The sequence below is a fragment of the Psammomys obesus genome, unplaced genomic scaffold, assembly GCF_907164565.1.
Source record: "Psammomys obesus unplaced genomic scaffold, mPsaObe1.curated_primary_1811, whole genome shotgun sequence".
NCBI classification, from domain to species: Eukaryota; Metazoa; Chordata; class Mammalia; order Rodentia; family Muridae; genus Psammomys; species Psammomys obesus.
The window spans coordinates 971714-991142 of NW_026594263.1; the positions used below are offsets into that span (position 1 = coordinate 971714).

The 19429-nt window shown below is 37.4% G+C and overlaps 1 protein-coding gene across 1 annotated transcript in view; it reads right to left on the reverse strand.

Annotated features, from left to right (window-relative positions):
* Positions 1-10940, reverse strand: part of Nup62cl (nucleoporin 62 C-terminal like) — a 64941-nt gene extending 54001 nt beyond the window's left edge. Inside the window, exon 1 of the mRNA XM_055618376.1 lies at positions 10862-10940. The gene's annotated coding sequence lies outside the window, so the exon portion shown is untranslated. The remainder of the gene's footprint in view (positions 1-10861) is intronic.
* Positions 10941-19429: the final 8489 nt, after the last annotated feature.

The following is a 19429-nucleotide window of genomic DNA, read 5'->3' on the forward strand; positions in this document are numbered from 1 at the left end:
AAAGTTTCTGACATAATCTGATTGGCCTGCTCTTTGATCACCCCCCCCCAAGTGGGGAGCAGCCTTAGCAGGCCACAGAAGATGACAATGCAGCCACTCCTGATGAGATATGATAGACTAAGATCAGAAGGAAGGAGAGGAGGACCTTCCCTATCAGTGGACTGGGGGAGGGGCATGCGTGAAGAAGGGGGAGAGAGGGTGGGATCGGGAAGGGAGGAGTGAGGGACTTATGGGGAGATACAAAGTGAATAAAGTGTAATTAATAAAAATAAAAAATTAAAAAAGCTAAGTTTATACAAAATATTAAACAGATTAAAAAATCCTTAGCTACAAAAGCCATTTATACATGTGTACATGCATACTCATGTACAGTACACACTCAGTATTTTCCATCATAATTGTTATACATGTATACAAATATACTATTTAAATGTATGCCAGTATGCATACATTTATCCAAACAAGAGACAATTATAAAAGCAAAAAGAATGGAAAAGTAACTAAATAGTCATTGCATTTAAAATATTACAAAAATATTCTTTAATCTAGAGAATAAAGTTATTTTGTCCAAATAGCAAAACTAAAGTATCAGTATCAGGTCCCTGTTGCTGTTATTCTTTCATTTTGATAACAATTTAAAAATCAATGTTCTTACCAGTGACAGGTAAGTGAAATTGTACTGTTGATCTGAATAAACTGAGCACACAGATGAGGTGAGCAAAAAAACGTAGACGATCATTTAGTAATCAAGACTGAGACAAAACTCCACCTCGTTCCCCACTTAAACCCAAAACTTCTGGATAGACTGAAAGAGTGATGAAACTCCATGAAATGCACTTTGACTCCTTAAAGAGTGCAGAGGGAAGGGGAGGAGGACCTCCCCTATCAGTGGACTTAGAGAGGGCCAGGGAGGACATGAGGGAGCGAGGGTGGGACTGGGAAGGAATGAGGAGGGGCTACAGCTGGGATACAAAGTAAATAAACTGTAATTAAAAAAAATAAATTTTAAAAAGTTTCTTCAACTTGAAGTAGCTTTAAAAAAACGTCTGGAAATCATTTTGCTATATATTTCTAACCAATTCCACAAATACATAAGCTAGCCTTCTTTTGTCCCCCATTTTAGTATCCTGATAATTAATCTAGTCAACATATGCTCCACTCACTTCCCACAATAGCTGCTTCCTAGGAGTCAAAAGCCATTCCTAGAATCTCAGAGGTTTTTACCCCAGCTGCCCATCATGCAGACTTTGATCCTAGAGATTTTCACATTACCTGTGTGCACAAGGAGGATTACGACATCAAGACTACCGCCGGTACACCACACACTCTCATTACCCTTTCTGAGGTTAAAATGTGAAGCAGCAGTACATACTTCTTACAATTGAGTATTGCCATCATGGGGTTGAGAGGAAGACGACAACTCTAAAGGACGGTAGTGAATGTGTTAGTTACTATATGCTTCTTTTAAAAGTCATCTAGACTTCCTACAACTTTTAAAGTGTCATCTCCCTTTGGTGATTCCAAGTGGAATAAATCCATCTCATAAGGCACAGAGCAGGAAGGTGCAATGAGCAGAGTAATAGCACTTAGTACTATATTTCATTTTACATCCCCGAATGTACTACTCTTTGGGGGCTCAAGTGCTATGCTGCCATAAATTATATTAGATATTTTATAGCATTTAATTATATGCTTTTATATTTATAGATCCTACTTATGGTCATAAAATCCAGCCATCTATGATAAAATTACAAAAAAAAAATGACAGAAAAACTCAGTGTTGTCAATCCTGATGCTGATCTTATTGCAGAATTTTGATATGTTTTTCTGCAAGGTCTCACTCTTCACCCTAGGCTGCCTTGGCACCTAATGATGTATTCCCAGGCTGTGTTTGAGTTCATGGCAATCCTTCTATCTCAGCCTCCTGATGCTGGGATCTCAGGCATGAACCACTGTCACTGAGTCTTAGAGTACAAATTAACAAACACTTTCAGATTTATGTACTGTCTCTGGTAGCTGCAATACACATTGAAAATGAAAAGACAGTGTTTGTTGTTAATGATACTCTGCTATGCTCGCAGACAGGAGTCTAGCATAACTTCCTTCTGAGCGGCTTCATCCAGCAGCTGATAGAAACAGACGCAGAGACCCACAGCCAAACAATAAGAGGAGCATGGGGAGTTTTGTGGGAGAGTGGAAGGAAAGATAGAGGGAGCCAGAGGGGTCAAGGACACCTCAAGAAGACCTGCAAAGTAAACTTACCCAGCCCATGGGGGCTCACAGAGACTGAACCACCAACCAAAGAACATGCATGGGCTGGGTCTAGCCCCTACACATGTAGCAGATGTGCAGCTTGTTCTTCATGCGGGTTCCCTAACAATGGGAGTAGTGTCGATCTCTGACTCTGTTACCTACCACTGAGTCATTTTCCCATAGCTTGATTGCCTTGTCTGACCTCAGTGGGAGAGGATGCACCTAGTCCTACTGTGACTTGAGGTACCAGTGTGGGTTGGTGTCCTTTAAGGACTACCTCCCCTTCTCTTAAAAGGAGTAGAATGGAGATTGGGGAGAGGGCAGGACTGAATGGAGAGAGGGAAGGGGTCTGGTATCAGGCTGTAAAGTGCTTAAACAAAAATAAATAAATGAAAAAGAAGGGAGTGTTTCGGTAACCCCCAAAAGGTGCTTTTGCAACCACAGACTACCTATTTTTTGCAAGTAAGTGAAACAACTTTCTATGAAATTATAGCATTCACCTTTAAATTGTTTCTACTTTAGAAATTTGGGGTAGAAAATCTTCTCCAAATCATTACATTTGGAGTTGAAAATTGACTTTTGCCACTAAAAATTGTTAATCAAAGATTATTTCCCTTCCAACTAATGTCGATCTTAACGAGTATTCTGAAATTGGCTTTACTCAACTAGTTTCTGATAAAGGTGTTTTTCGAAGTTATCCACCATCATTAGAAATTGTCAATTTCCCTGTATAATTCCATTGCTCTTTATTTAATGTATGGGTGTAAAAACCGTACCATGAGGGCCTACAGTGAAACTTGTCCCGATGACTCTTTTGGTAACTGTTTTCCCTTTCATTAATATGAAGTATCTATTTATTGCTAAGCTGCATTAAATCATATTTTGTCTGATATTAGTGTTGCCTTACTGCTTTTTCTTTTGGTTGTTATTTATTTATTTATCATTTTCCAAGCCATCGTTTTAAATTACCATTTTAAGTGTACCTTTTATCCTTTCTGCATATTTGGGTTGGTAGGAATTCTTACTCGTTTAATTTTCCCAATTTTGCAAGTTATATATTAAAATTATATTTATTACTTTATTTAGGTCCTCTTACATTCTTTTATCGGGAATATTTCCATTATGTTTTTCTAACCAGTCCTATGACATTTTGATAAACAGGACAATGGCACACTTTGATTTCCCTGTACAGATCAGTATTTTCCTATAATAGTATAGTATTTTCCTATAAAAGCCCGTGCTCCTTATCTGTGGCTATCAGGTGGAAAAATCTGTCTGTCTTGTGGCGTCACTTTTTCCATGCTATTCCTTTTTCTAGCCTTTCTGTCTCCAAGGGACAATTTAAACTAAGTCAATTATAGCTTTTCATGTTGATTCCAGTTTACAATTCTATCTTGGATGCCTCAACAGAAGTACACTTATTCAAAGGAAAATAATTAATGGTAAAACGCCTTCTGCAGAAAAGCAACTAGGCCTGGAGAAATCATCCCAGATCACTGTGAGGGCTATTGGAAATGGGCAGATGTTCTCGGCCCAGCTGTACAATCTAAAGCTTCTTAAGTTAACTAAATTGCTAGAGGGAAAGAAAATAGCTCACTGAGTGTGGGTTCCCGCTAGACTCTGCTAGCTCCGAATGCATGGTTTCATCTCTTGCCACATTTCTACACTTCTGCTGGTTCCGCTAGGTGGGACATCAAAATAATTTTTAAAATAAATTCACTAAAGACTCTCTGCATAAATTACCTTATCTAATTCAATTTAGTGTGAAGTGCTGAGTGAGGATCAGCAAATCCAGGGTAATTATGAAACCTTTTCAGCTGAGCAAGAAATTGAACATAAATTGAATTTCAATTTTACAAATCATACCATACATTTATCTTATTTATCAACATGCGAATTAACTATCGAATGTCATTTATTGACCCTAGGAACATTTTGGGTAGTAGGACCATGATCTAGGATCAATAATGACAGTAAGACACTTCAGACCACAAGAGTCTATCACTCAAACTTTTGAATCTCCTGTAAACAGAGACTAATAAAGGGGAAAATGTACTGAATCTAAACTTTTTTAGCTTTAATAATTCGTAGGAGGGAATTGTGATCACGATTCTGTAGCTGAGGAAATTTAGACACTACAACACCACACCAGTTCCCTAAAATGAAGCAACTATTAAGTGAAGGAGATGTACACAATAACTGTATTTTCATAATAACTTGAGCACACAACATTAGGAAGATAAATGTGTGCCTCAGAAGAAAGATGAATTCAAACCTGAGTACCTATTACAAGTCATTTTGTCATCAATGTGTAGGGACTTTTGTCTCTCCAGATATAAAAATTGTGTTTGGGGTTATTTGTACCATTATTTCCCTACATTTATTTTGACAATAACTGTTGAGAGGTAACCAGCATAGAAACTCAATCATATAATTTATTAAAAATTGTTCCCACCTTCTTAGAAGCAAATAAGCTATTTTCCTCGGAGATAACATTTTCTCTAAAATGCCTAGTTACGTGACAACCTTTGAGTTCCATGAATATGCTTTTCCTCCTCAGGAGCATCATGATGAAAGGATCCGGCCAGAAAATGAACAAAATGTGACTATCAAGTAATAAAGTCACTCCTATGAATAGGAACGGCTAATGGTGTGTATAATTCTTTAGCATACCATTCATTAGAAAGGCGGAAAAGCAAAAGAGCACAAATTTTCTTTAAAAAAAAAAAAACCAACACAGCTCTGAGTCTACTAAGATATAAAGCATAAAAAAAAAAAAAACACTGAAGAAGAAAGTACAGAACTCTCAAATCACACTGAACTCTTTACTACTGACCACGGATGCCAACTATGAATAGTCTAGTTACTGATGGTTTCTTTTAAACCAGTCACTGGTAAGCAATAGCTAGAGAAAGGTAGGATTTGTATGTATGTTTTAAAGGAAATAGAGAAGAAACAAATGTATAAAGTTGTCAGTTTATTTGATGTCAAAATAAAATATAGGGCTTCTGAAAATAGTGTGCCAATTCTGAGTTCATATTAAATATCTTATGGAGCAGAATATTCTTATTATCTCTCCGACTAAGTACATTTTCACGCATTTAAACTAGAATGTCTTAAAGCTGTAAGATCAAAACTTAATTTTAAGAACTAGAAAAAGTAAAACAAAAACAAAAGCAAATGAAGAAAACCAAAACCCCTAAAGACCAAGATCTAAAAACAGGACTATTTAGCGGGTGAAAGGGGGCTTGGGAAGGGGTAATAAAAGAAGAGAGGGTAAAGGGGAATGTGTGATTTGAACAAATTATAGTATGATGGCCATGTATAAATATGCTACAATGAAAACATAATTTGTACTCTATCTAAAATAATAATAATAATTTTTAAACCCCAAAAACATATCTTCAAAAATTACAAGTGTGATGCTGGTGCTGTGCCTCAATGCTACACTGCTTCTGAGTATGTGTAAGACCTTCAGCCCATTTGAAAACTAAAAACAAACAGGGACAAAACGTGTGATATTGGCAAAGATTTTAAATTGCAATGTGATGACCCAAATCTCATTTTTTTTTGTGAGTGATGTTAGCATTTAGAATACTGGAAAAGGAAAGATCAAGATGGTACATACCCCAAGAGAAGGTAAGCAAAACTAAAAAAAAAGGGGGAGGGGGAGGTCTCAGATCTGCTGAATCCAAGAAAGATGTGACAGAGTAGGAAGACCCAAAAGTATCCTGCAAAGAGATAAAGGAATTCAAGAGAGGGCAGAGTATATAGAAGTGAATATCAGGAATTATGAGAGAGATTGGAGAAGGGAAAGAGAGTAAAATATTTAACAAAACTGGTACAGAAAATAAATTACAAAACACATTAAAGCAAGAGAGCTTCAAAAATATTACTCCATTTAGAAAATTGGTCCCCTAAAAAAGAAGGCAGACAAGAAGGAAGAGAGCAGAACAAGAAGAGACCAAGAAAGAAAGAAAGGCAAAGAAAAAAAATGGGAAAAGTATGAAGCATTTAAATATCTCAAAAATAATCTTACAAAAACAAATAGATCTGGTTAATAGAATTTCTTAAAGTTAAAAAAAAGTACATGTATGGGTTCATTGCCCATATGTTTGTCTGTGGAGGCTGGAAGAAAGCATCTGATCTCCCAGAACTGGAGTTACAGACAGTTGTGAGCTATGGTGTAGGTAATGAGATTTGAACCCAGGTCCTCTGGAAGAGCAGCTAGTGCGCTTAACTCCTGAGGCACCTCTCTAGACACCGCCTGCATGAAAAAAAAAAAGGACAGGTCTTGCGTATCCAAAGTTAGTCTTCAACAGCCAAGGATAAACTTGAAGTTCTAATTCTTTTTTTTTTAACCTCCCAAGTGCTGAGGCGACAAGCACGTACCACGAGAACTCCATTATATCTCCACTTCTAAAGTAGTTTTTTTTTAATTTATTTTTTTACTTTATGTATATTGCAAACATTCTACTAATTGTATTATATCTCCACCTCTAAAGTGATTTTTTAAAAGATTTACTTTTTTTTTCACTTTATGTATATTGTTTTTGTCTTCAAGTCGGCATACCACATGCATGCAGTTCTCATAGAAGCCAGAAGAGGGAGTCAAATACCCTGGAACTACAGTTACAGACACCTGTGTCCCACCACGTGGGTGCTGGATCTAGAACCTGGATCCTCTAGAAGAGCAGCCAGTTCTTTTATCCAGCAATCCATCTCTCCAGCCACTCTAACATATTTTTTTTTAAAGAAATACATTTTCACTCTGGTGAAAATTCCATAAAAATATACAAAATTAATATAAACTTGAGGCTTGTTTTTAATTTTAAAAAGAGAAAAGTTGAAGTTGGAGGTGATACGTTCAACCAAGTTACAGTGCATAAAATTCTCAAAGGATAAAATTAAACCAAAAAGTACATTTTGTGGCTGGAGAGATGGCTTAGCAGTTAAGTTAAGTTAAAAGTCTGTACTGCTCTTTGATGGTGACCTGAGATTGGATACCAACCCCAGAATCAGAAAGCTCACTACCACCTGTAACCTAGTGCCAGGATACTGAGGCCTCTGGCCTCCTTGAGCACTTACACTTACGTGAACTCAACCACACAGAGCTGAAAAACACATAATTAAAAAGAAAGTAAATCATAAAAAAATTGCATTTTGGTCTGGAGAGATGACTCGGTGCTTAAGTGTACTAGCTGCTCTTGCTCTGGCCTCACTGAACACCAGACATGTATGTATGTGATGCAGAGACATACATACAGGCAAAACATTCATATAAAATACAATAAAATGAAGGTTAAAATACAAACACAGAAAAAAAAAAACAGTTTCTCAAAAACACTAAACACCTACAATGGGTAAAGAAAGTAGAGATCTACACTACACAACAAAAATAACTTCATTTAAAACTCTTCAGAAACTAGTAGCCATAAAATGTCATAGAAGAGTAAAGCTTGTACATCATTTATAGAAATGTTAAAGACACAATATAGTTCACAATCATTTATGCCCCACACTTATGTGCATTTCAGAACAACTACTGGAAAAATATACCCAAATTCAGAAAAGCGACAAAAAGCAAAACAGACTGGCAACATGTACAAAGAGGACACTGTTATGCTTTGGTTCATCATAAAAAAGAGAAAGGGAGTCTAAGCGGTAGAGCACAGTGGTAGAAGATAGGCTCAGAACATGTGAGGCCTTGGTGTCAATCTCAAAAAAAAAAAAAAAAAATCAGCATCTAAAAGAATAGCCAAACTTTAGCAACTATGAAATCTACTGTGAGTATGTGGGTAGTGGAATATTACTGAGTATTTTTTTTTTTTTGCTGTTTGAAATATTTCATAATTTTTATGAGGGACTACTTAATATTCTCCAATGTGAAGGGACAAAAAATATGAGAGTGTCTGTGCTCTGCAGAGAGAGGTGTTCTCTAAGGTCAACTATAGCCTTTCTTATAGTCAACTTAATTGGCTACTTTGTTAAAAATTAAAACTTAATAGACATCAACTTTGAAGAAGATATTCATAAAGAGAGCTAATCAGTGTGAGTATTGTTATGACACTTGAGTCTCCTGGAGTCTTCTATGACTCATGGATTTAAAAAAATCATTTTGAAAATGTCTATTTGGTTAAAAAAATGCATCCAATCTAACTCTTCTATATAAAAGACACTAAAGCTCATCACTTCTGCTTAAGCATAAGAAACTAGACAGTCTTCTGTTGCTGGCTTAGTTAAGCTAAGTAAATTAAAACCATGTCACTTATTGGACTATTGTTAGGTTATTAAGGCAAAATTTAAAAAATATCAACATGCTAAAAAATGTTTCCCCAGGACAATATTAAGCAAACTCTCCCCAAACTGGTAAACAAGGCTGAAATCCCAGTATACAATCTGGAGTTATATGTATAAATGTGGGAAATAAGACTATGATATGATACAGGAATGGGTTAATTTTTCATCCTTAATTTATTTGAATGTTGGTTTAATAAAGTATTTAACCAGTATTTTTAAAGTGGTTACATATATTCAAAAGAAATATCTAAGTGAAGTGCCCTTTTTATAGCTAGAAAAGCACAGAAACCTTCAAGTGTATTTTGCTCTGTTTTTTACATCATTCAAACTTCATTACTTTAGAACAGAATTAGAAGTCAAATTCAGATAGCTATCTGTGCTCAGGCTAGGCTAATCCAGGAAGCACTCTGTAATTCTTCTCTTCCCTCTAGATCTGTTGTGCTATTAAAACAGGCTAGAAGAGAATATTGTACTTAAAAAAAAGAATATTTTACTTAATCAAGCGAGTACTATCTCTGAGAACAAGTCACTGACATCAAGAACCTGACTGAGTCTCTCAAATCCCAAAGTTTCACAATCTCAAAATTTCTGTATTCAGGTTCGGAAGGTTTGTCTCAGAACCAGGACCCACCATCCCCTCTATCCTCACTGCTTAGCAGTGGGTTCCATCTTTCAGGGACAAACCAAATCCTAAAGGGTCCATTATAACCCTAAAATAAATAGCAAGTCTTTCCCTAAGCACGTGGGCCAGGGGAAAGGGCAAGACCGCACAGGACTGAACTGAACACTTCCGCCATTTCCTGAATATTCCCGAACAATCTGTGCTTTTTCATAAACAGAAGGTCTACAAAAGTGTGAAACCCAGCAGTGTAAGGCCAGTATTTTTCATAATGAAAATTAATTCATTAATGGAGCATGACATATATATATTTAAAATATAGTACAAAGTGTTAGACTGCATTTCACATTATAGTGAGTTTTACAAATGTGTCAATTATATTGTCTTTTTGTCAAATACAAAAAAAAAACTTGATTTTTTTTTAAAAAGTGTTCTGCTACTTAGTTGAGGCTGGTTTTGAACTTGTGATTCCTCTTGCCTTAGCCTAGTGCTAAGAATACAGACATAATTCTTTACACCCAGGTCTTAAAATGTACTTCTTTATCTGTGAATTATAGTCAAAAGGTTTCCAAAACACTGGCTGGATATTACAGATTTAGAATTAATGCACAAAGAGGCACAACAAAGACAAAACAGGCAAACCAACCGAGATAGCAAACCATACGTAACAAGCTGTAGAATTATCTAGAGACTTAACAAAATGGACGGCATTTTAACTGTGATCATCCACAGTAATAAAGGGAATTATGGTCTTGCTTATTTGGCTAAAAAAACCAGCATTTTAAGTACCTCACTATCATATTTTTATTTATCGTGCATAATAACAACAGAATGAATAAATTACTAAAACTTCATTATTATTTCCTCCTTGCCATATGCGGTGAGGTTATGAAACGCATAGTAGGAAAGGCAAGGGCCGTTGTTCAGTACCTTCCTTCGTAATCAAATCCCATTCCCTGGATAACCGAAAGTATCCATTAAAACCATCTTACGTCTCCTAGCTTACAGTTCAAATCCCATATCCAAGTAATTTTTCATCATTCCTTCCTTTCTCCTTTATTTAAAATCAAATCAAGCAATTCGTGGGAACTATCCTTAAGGTGAAGCTACTCAATTCCCTATCGGTGGCTAAGGGTACGACTTCCCCACTCCAAAGCCGTCGAAGCTGGGCACCATGCCCAGAGACTTTCCCAGGATTTCGGAGGCTCGGTGGCCTTGAAAACTGCTCCGAAGGAACATCGTATCAGCTGATGTCCCGCTCCCCCGGGGGCTCCTAGAAGGTCAGACTTTGCCCCTGTGGGGAATAAAAAGCTCAATTCCGCTACCGCCAGTACCGTGCCGCCGCTGGGACCGCCACCAACCGTCTCCCCGATGCCGCCACGACCACCACCTTGGAGGCTCCTGACGAGAGAGTGCCCAGCAGGGACAGAGGCACACACAACACGTGTCTCTGTCATGGGAGGGGGGCGTGGAGAGCCAAAGCATCACTGGGAGCAAAGCTTCTCCCCCAGACCCCAGGCAAGGAGCCCTACCTTTCCGTGTCCGTAGCAACAGACCTGCTGAAGGTAAGGAGTTCTTAGACCCGGAATTCGCCAAGGGGAGGGAGGGGGGGGAAAGAGTCCATACAAAAACAAACAAACAAACAAACAAACAAACCCGGGGTGCAAATGTTAAGCCAGGAGCACTTACCTCTGTGGTTGAGCGAGCTCGCTGTCGCGTCAGCGAAGTAGAGGCAGAGGCCAGCAAGAGCAATCAGCAAGAAGGGGGCGGACCCGGGCCCGGACTCACTCCAGCGAGGAAGCAGCGATCTCCCCGGAGCTAGCCGCGACACAGCCTGCGGCTTTGCTGTGGTCAACCTACTTAACCAGAAAGGGCGGCCATCGACCAGGGACGGGACGTGCTGGGATTGGTTGCCTTTGGTATTGTTTCAAAGGAGGTTCTTCTGTGATTGGCTAGCAGACTCAAGCGGGAACCCGAGGTGGGACGTAGGAGAGGGGGTTTAACAAAGTTGTTGCCCAGGCAACAGAGCGACGCACAGCGAGCAGCAGTCTATTCGGAGCCTAGGTGAGGAAAATTGAACCTTAGGGGGGAAGAAAAGGGAGAGCCCTCTAATGTGGTGACCCTGGGAGAAACTAGGGAGAACTTAAAATACCTAAGGGCTCAGCGAGATAGCTCTGAAAAGCCCAGTGTTGCTCAAAGTAGAGGAAAACCTTCCTGAAGTCCCGCCCTCCTTGACCCAAAGCAGGATGTTTCTAGAAAAAAACTAGAGAAGGGATGGGTGTTGACCTACTGTAGAAAATCCACCTTTCCATTAAAAAAATATATATATTTTAGGTAGGTCTAGGTGCTCAAAGTTGGGAGACTCACTATACCTTGCATTTTATATGAACAAGCAGTAGTAATTCAGGGCTAGTGGGCTCTGTATGAGAAACGGAGAAAGAGTGTATTCTGTAATGCCTTTCAGACAGAAAAAATAAAATAAAATGGCTCCTGACAGTTGCTATGGAACAGAATTTCCGAGGGAGAGAATTTCAGAGCTCTGAGTTCTGAGGACCTTGGTCACTCCTTAAGGAATGGAGAATAGTCACACCCACAGTAACTGAGTAGGAGCATAGGGCACAAAGATTACTCGTACCTTAAAATTCGTGCTACTCCAAAGGGTGATTAGGAGAGTATTTTGTTATTTTACTATTACTTTGAAAATATACACCACTGTGATAAAAAAATTAAATCTGAGAAATGGAAAAGAATGGAGTTTGAGCAGAGAGATAAAAATCATTAATCTTAAAGAGTTTTTTATTGTAGTAGGACTCAGAACAGGGACTACACAAATAAACCAAACAGGATTTTTTGACCTTAGGAGTACATTTGAAAGAACTGTAAGAAAAGTTACCAGCTGATGCTCTTTTTATATAGAAGAGGAATTCAAAACTAAGAAAGAACAAATTATTGCCAAAAGTATTAAGTTTGCCTGAAATGAGCTATATAGCACTCCACCCCACCCCCTTTTACTATTTAGACCAGGCTCCCCTAAACTTAACATCCTTCTGCCGCAGCCTTCCAAGTGCTAAGATTGCAAGCATACTACAGCTTTTGATAACTCAGGAGGAGCCTTGTAAAAATTAAAGTTTTTCATCTCAGCATAAGAACTCACTTTAAACTGGGCGTGGTGCCACAGGCCTGCAATCCCAGCACTGAGAGAAGACAGAGGCAGGAGGATCTCTGTGATTTTGAGGCCAGCCTGGTCTGCAGGACAGCCAATGCTACACAGTGAAACCCTGTCTCGAAAAGCCAAAAAACAAACAAACAAACAAACAAAACAAAACTCAGGAGCTCATGTAATACCAGCTACTAGGGAGGCTAAGGTGTGATGTTCCTTTGGGCCCAGGAGTTGAAGATCAACTAGCCTGGTTAAAAATAAAGCAAACCAGCACATCTTTTAAAGGATGGTCGATACTCCACTTTTATAAATAACCTGGATGAAATACAAACACAGGGCCAGGCAAGGGTGGTGCACACCTTTGATCCCAGCACTCGGGAGGCAGAGGCAGGTGGATCTCTATGAGTTCGAGGACAGTCTGGTCTACAAAGTGAGTACAAGACAGCCAGGGCTACACAGAGAAACCCTGTCTCAATAAACAAACAAACAAAACCAAAAAGAAAACAGACACAGGAATTATTAAATCAAATGAGGCTTGTGTTTTATGTTTAGGTAACATGAGATTACTGGCCCTATACCTAAGCCCTCTATTTTTTTTCTTAATTTTTCATTTTGAAATAAGATCTTACTGTTGCCCAGGTTGTACTTGAACTCTGTAGCCCAGACATGCCTGAAGTACATTAGCCTTATGAGTAGCTGTACCTCAAGTCCTGGCTTGCATTTATGTTTCTGAAAGATTTCAGGTACTAAAAAAAACATTTTCTGTTAACTATATTTTAAGTTTGTAACAGAAACCTTGTTAAGCCCCTCATAGTTACGGAAGTTTTCTGGCAGTAAATGTTAGAAACATTAAAAAAAGGAAAATATTCTTGGATAATTTAAAGACATAACATGATTATTTCCTATTGAACCAAGGACTTTTAGTGTGCTTAAGAAAATAGCTATTAGGACAGAGGGGACTAGGATCAGGCAGTAAGGTTAAATAAATAAAATTAGTGATGAAAAGAAGAATACAGCTATTGAACTACATCCCCAGTCCATAACTAAATTAGTTTCAATAGGCAAAGAATTACTGATGAGTATAGTTATCAAAAACTAATAATGTATCTGTGTGTGGGTTTGTACACAAGAGTCTGGGTACTTACGAATGGAGGCCAGAGGTGCTGGATCTCCATGGAGCTGGAATTTCAGGTATTTTTGAGCTGTCTGATGTGGGTGCTAGGAACTAGAGTCCTCTGCAAGAGCAGTGTGCACTTTTTTCACTTTATTCATTTTATAACCTGAGTGTAGCCTCCTCTCTCATCTCCTCCCAGTCCCACACTCCTCCTTCATCCCCCTATTCCCTTCCCCTAGTTCACTGAAAGGGGGAGTTCTCCTCCCCTGCCATCTGACCCTAGTTTATCAAATCTCATCAGGACTGCCTGGATCCTCTTCCTCTGAGGCCTTGCAAGGCCACATCTCCAGGGGGAAGTGATCAAAACGCAGATAGCCTAGTTCATGACAGAGGCTGCCCCTGCTCCCCTCATGTGAGAACCTATATGGAGACTGAGCTCTTAACCACTGAGCCATCTGACCAGTCCTTTCCATCATCTCCCAAATATTTTTTAATGACAGGAATAGTTACTGTGCCATAATTGAACACTTATCTACAAGCATAGGGGCCTAGATTCAATCCTAAGCATCTCCAAAAGTAGAAAAACCAATTAGCCAGAATATTATCATTTAATTCAGACATGAGCAGAGATGATACTTTACTTTTGCATTCTCAGAAGAATTTCAATGCCCAAATTGCTAAATAAGGCACTATAAAAACAAAGTTATGTAAGAAATGTAAAATTCATTTAGAGAATAAACAGATTTTGAAATACGTGAAGTCATTTAGATATCAACAGAATTTTCCTTGGGAATATGTTTTCACTTACTTAAGTTCAAACAAGATGCTGGTTGATGATTCGTTGCCTTTCTTGCAGTACATGCGATCAAAATCAGGCCTTCTCCCATATCTGACAATCATTCTACCCTGGAGCTACACCCCTAGCGATGGTTGGCGGTTTTTCATTTCCTGATCTCATTTACTGTGCATACCTAGTAATACGTATTGGTACTATTTTATTTACTTTATGTGCTTAATAAAATAATCTGTACTACACTAACTTAACTTTGACTTTTCTCTGAGTAGTTAAACAGCCATTCTTATTGATGCTGTATATGGAAGTCATTAACAAACAAATAAGAAAGAATGGTTATAGGCTCACACTCAAAATCTGATTTGATCCTATGTCTATTGGTATTGCCTCAGTGCCGTGAATCTGGAGCCTTCTTGGTATACATTTTAGTTCCCAGCTGGTCCCAGTGTTTTGGTTTGAGCTGGTTCCTGACTGTCTGTTGTTTTAACTGGTTAGCAAGACAGATCCCCCAACTACATTGTTTTTTGTTGTTGTTGTTTTTCTGAAGGCTCTAAAGGCTCAGATTGATGTAAGAGTAACAAAGCTCTGCCCGGAAACACTGGTTTTGGTATTGGCTGGTCAAAATAGACTTGGGAGTGGAAGAAAGAAAAACCACAGCTTTAGAAAATTTATTTTTGCTGAGCGCGGTGGCACATGCCTGTAATCCCAGCACTCTGGGGGTGGGGTGGGGCAGAGGCAAGTGGAACTCTGTGAGTTCAAGCCCAGCTTGGTCTACAAAGCCAGTACAGGACAGCCAAGACTACACAGAGAAACCCTGTCTCAAAAAAAAAAAAATCAAAATCAAAACAAAACAAAAAGAAAGAAACTTATTTTCTAAGTGGCCACATCTCAATAAAAAGATTCTTTGCTCTTACCACCATCACCACCCTGCCTACTTGTTGAAAATCAAGCCCAAGGCCTCATGCAAGTACTTTACCAATCTTAGTTTATTTAAAATATTCCTGTCAACAGTCAGGCATGGATGGAAGAAGGACTAAGGAGCCTCAATTCTCACTCCAAACTATCACTGCTACTGATGTTTCTTCAGGGACTGAGCCTTATTGCTTTCTGTAGCTACTGATGACTCTACCAGCTCCAATGGATAGATCAAATTCAATGGTCACACAGATGGCCCTGTTTAAACTAAATGGTTAACAAAACAAAACCCCCAAATCAAGAATCTGGAAAAGGAACTGATAGAGACAAGAAGGGGAGACAAGGATAGAAGCAAGATAAGTGAAGGTATTGAGGAAAAAATAATCAGAATTCATTATGTAATTGTATCTATGAAATTCTCAAAAACTTAATAAAACAAGTATAAATGTTACATTGAAACATAGAATCAATAGCTCTAGAAATTTTTAATTTAGAAAATCACCACACTAGTCTGCCCAAGTAGTCTAGTAATTAGATTCAAAGGCTGCAAGTTAGAGAGTACATTATTAACAGAATGTAGAATACATGTAGAAAAGAATGTGTGAGAAGAGCAGAAAATTAGGCTGATACTATATCTTGAAATCAGTGATTGCCAGACTTGAGATTATATCAAACTGACAAATAAAAGATTAAAAGGCATGTCTTCTTTTCTTTTTTAATATGATGATCGTGACAAACGAGCTTTGAAAACTATCTTTCAATTTAAGAGTATTCTTGACTTGCTAGACTACTAAAATGTTAGTAAAATTTGTATTTTCATTGAGTTAACGACTTTTCCAATATTTCATTTAATTGATTGCTTTTTGGTATTTTGAGGTATTTAATAATTCACAAAATATTTGTGATTCTTTTGTTTCTAAAAATGTATCATTAGATTTATCAGGACCTTTCATTTGCTTACATATTATTATTATATTTGATATGGTGAAATATTATTTTTGTAAAAGTGTCCAATTTATAATATTTTGGCACAAATTACCTATAATTTGAGTCTGTGTCATTTTTTGCCAGTATAATTTGGACATCTATTTCCCAATATGTTTCAGGTATATAAAATATTACTAAAAATTTTATGAAGGATTTTTAAACACGGACTTATCCCCCAAGATATGATATACCTACAATGCAGTCACTTTGAGTGGCTAATATAATAGTCTAATGATGTTGCGATTACTCAAATTGCATTTAAGACTAGTATTTTTAGAACAGCTTTGAGGTCTCTATCATATTCTTTTTAATAGTCTCAAAGAAGGAAATCTTCATATTTTGAATATAGATAGCTAGATACATCTGGAAATCACTAGGAGACAAATCTAATGTGTAATCAAGCTGAATGATGCTGTAATGATATCTATTTTCTTAGTGATACATATGAAGGAAATTCCAAGAGAAAAGAAAATTTCTAAAATATTTTGAGCATTGATGGTATAATGTACATCAGTATATAACCTTCCAAGGTTACTATTTTGAAATGCCACATTCCTATGAATTTAATCATATTCATTCAGTATTCATCAACTGCTGACTAAATTCCAGCTGTGGTTTTGAAGATGTTCTTTCGGTATGTATAGCTTCTCACTGCCCTCACTGTCCTGCTTCCCACCCAGGAGCCAGTCAGAGACTTCCCAAGCAACTGGTAGAAATTTTGAATTATTTTTCCCCTTAGTCCTGTGTTCCATACACTTTGTGAGCCATAATTTTCATTCATGACCTTCTCTGTGGGTGCTGGATGACAGAAAGTCACTGATGCAGGGCCTACCATGGCTACTATTTTTGCTCTGGAATTTTGGTCCCTGCTCTATTCTGAATATTCATCTTGCCTCCAAACCCCTGACATTTCTCAATAGTTAGACCCTTCCCATACTTTCTACCTGTGAGCTGGGGTTCTTTGTCACTCTGAATATCTCTCTACATCCAGAAAGTCCTGCTAGACAGAGAAGACTATGGGAGTACCTCTTGTTACTGCTACATCAGATGGTATATTTGGAACATCTAAATATCTTTCTTATGGCTTGGCTTAGCTGTATGTTTACTGTTTACTCTTTTCTCTCTACTTTCCTACTGAATTCTCAGAAGCCTCATGATCATACAAATATCAGTGGATACTATGTTTCAGATAATAATGTTTATTTAAGCAATATGATGTCATATTTAAGCAATCATAGTCATCATTGTTGAATAATTGGCTATCATATTATAAAGTTTGTAGAGCAAATAATATTGATGTAAAAAACAATTTCTGTTATATTTATTTCTTGAACACATCATTGTACAATTTCAAGTCACAATACTAATTATATCGGATATCAGATGTGTTTTTCCCTGAAAGTGAAACTATCAAAGGTAGAAAATATTCCAGTAAACAGTCTGTTTTTTATGTTGGCTAAATATTTAATGAACACAGAATCAAGAAATAATTTAAAAATACAAACAGAAGCCTCTTTGTTTAATTTAATATGTGTCAATTATTCATCTCCATAGCAGCCTACCAGACCGTTCTATGAGAGAAATCGTTTGTCACCTTTTATTTCACCTTCTCTATTTAATGAGTTTCCAATGTAATGAGCTTTATCATTAACTTATTCTATAGCACCATTAAATGTGATAGTCATGGCCAGCAAAATGAAACTTTTAAAGAACTAATAATAACTAACATAGGTTGAGTGCTTACTGTGTGCCAGGTACTAGTCCAGGCTCTTTTATATGCATTAAAGCTACTTAATACTTGTAACAACTCAAAGAGACATACACTACTATTATCCCACACTTCACAAATAAAGAAAATTAGGTAGAGAATTTAAATAATTGCTTAAATCCAGACAGCGAAGAAGTACACAATGAATCTAATTCCAAACAGCATGACCCAAGCCCTCTTATTATTAGGCAGTATGATATTTGCCTCCACACTAGCAATAGAGACGTCAGCATTTCTTTCACACCCTTGACATTTCCAGTAAGTATCCAAGTCAATTATATATTCAACAAAGAAAATAAAAATATTTGTAAAACAAAACTTGGAAAATTCCATCTTCAATACAGGTCGATTTTGACAAGTGACTATATCAGGACATTATTACCATTCTAGATACAATGGAAATTTTTTCATGTATAATTTAATTAAACTCGTTAGAGAAATGTTCCCTGAGAATGAAGTTTATGAAATAATGTCTCAAAAATATCTGTAAAATTGTGGGAAAGATACCTATTTCAGTTATGCCCAATTTACCAACAATAAGCACAATTCTACACTTCTTTTTAGGTTACTCATTAAAGTCTGACACCTCTGATATATATATTTATATATTTTTAAAGATTCTAACTGTCCTGCTGTGCATGTAACTGCAGGGATTATTTTCAAAATTGCCACTAGGATGATACAATTCAGTATTACTGTTATAATCATAAAAACATGTGTTTCTTTGTTCATGCATTTCACTAAAATGAGCCAATGCTCATTTCAAATGTCATTGTAAGGCTAGGTCTCATCAAAGGTTAATTAACAATATAAATGAAGCAGAAACGTACACACTTACCTAGGGCAAATATGTGAAATGACTAAAGGTTATCTGGGCATATCCTTGAAGCAAAATCTTTTAAGTTCACAAATTGGAATATACAGCAAACATGAAACAGATTTAAAAAGATAGGCTAAAAACTGTGTTCCTTAATACTAGTACATATCTCACAACAACTTGTACTTTTAATCAAGTTGCCAAATGTGTTCTTTTTACGTTTTGGGGGCTTTGAGCATGGTAGGCAAGCATATTTGCAAATGAGCTGTATCTAAAGCTTTCCCCCTAGTCACTCTTATGTTGTTATTTTGTTTTGTTTTTATTTGTTTTGTTTTGTTTTGTTTTGTTTTGTTTTTGAGGCAGGGTTTTTCTGTGTAGCCTTGGCTATACAGGACTCACTATGGAGACCAGGCTGGCTTCAAACTCACAGAGATCTTCCTGCCCCTGCCTCCCCTGGGATTACAGGCATGCACCTCCAGATCTCTGCTATTCTTCATTTTTTTTCTCATTTATTTTATTCACTTTACATCCTTGTAGTCCCTTCCCTCCTCCCCTTCTAGTCTCACCCTCTCTATCTTTTTGTTCTCCCTCCCCTTTTCTTCAGAAAGGGGAGCTCCCTTTACCATCCATGCTAGCTCATCAAGTTTCTTCATGACTAAACATGTCCTCTTCCCCTCTGGCCTATCAAGACAGAAGGCCTGTA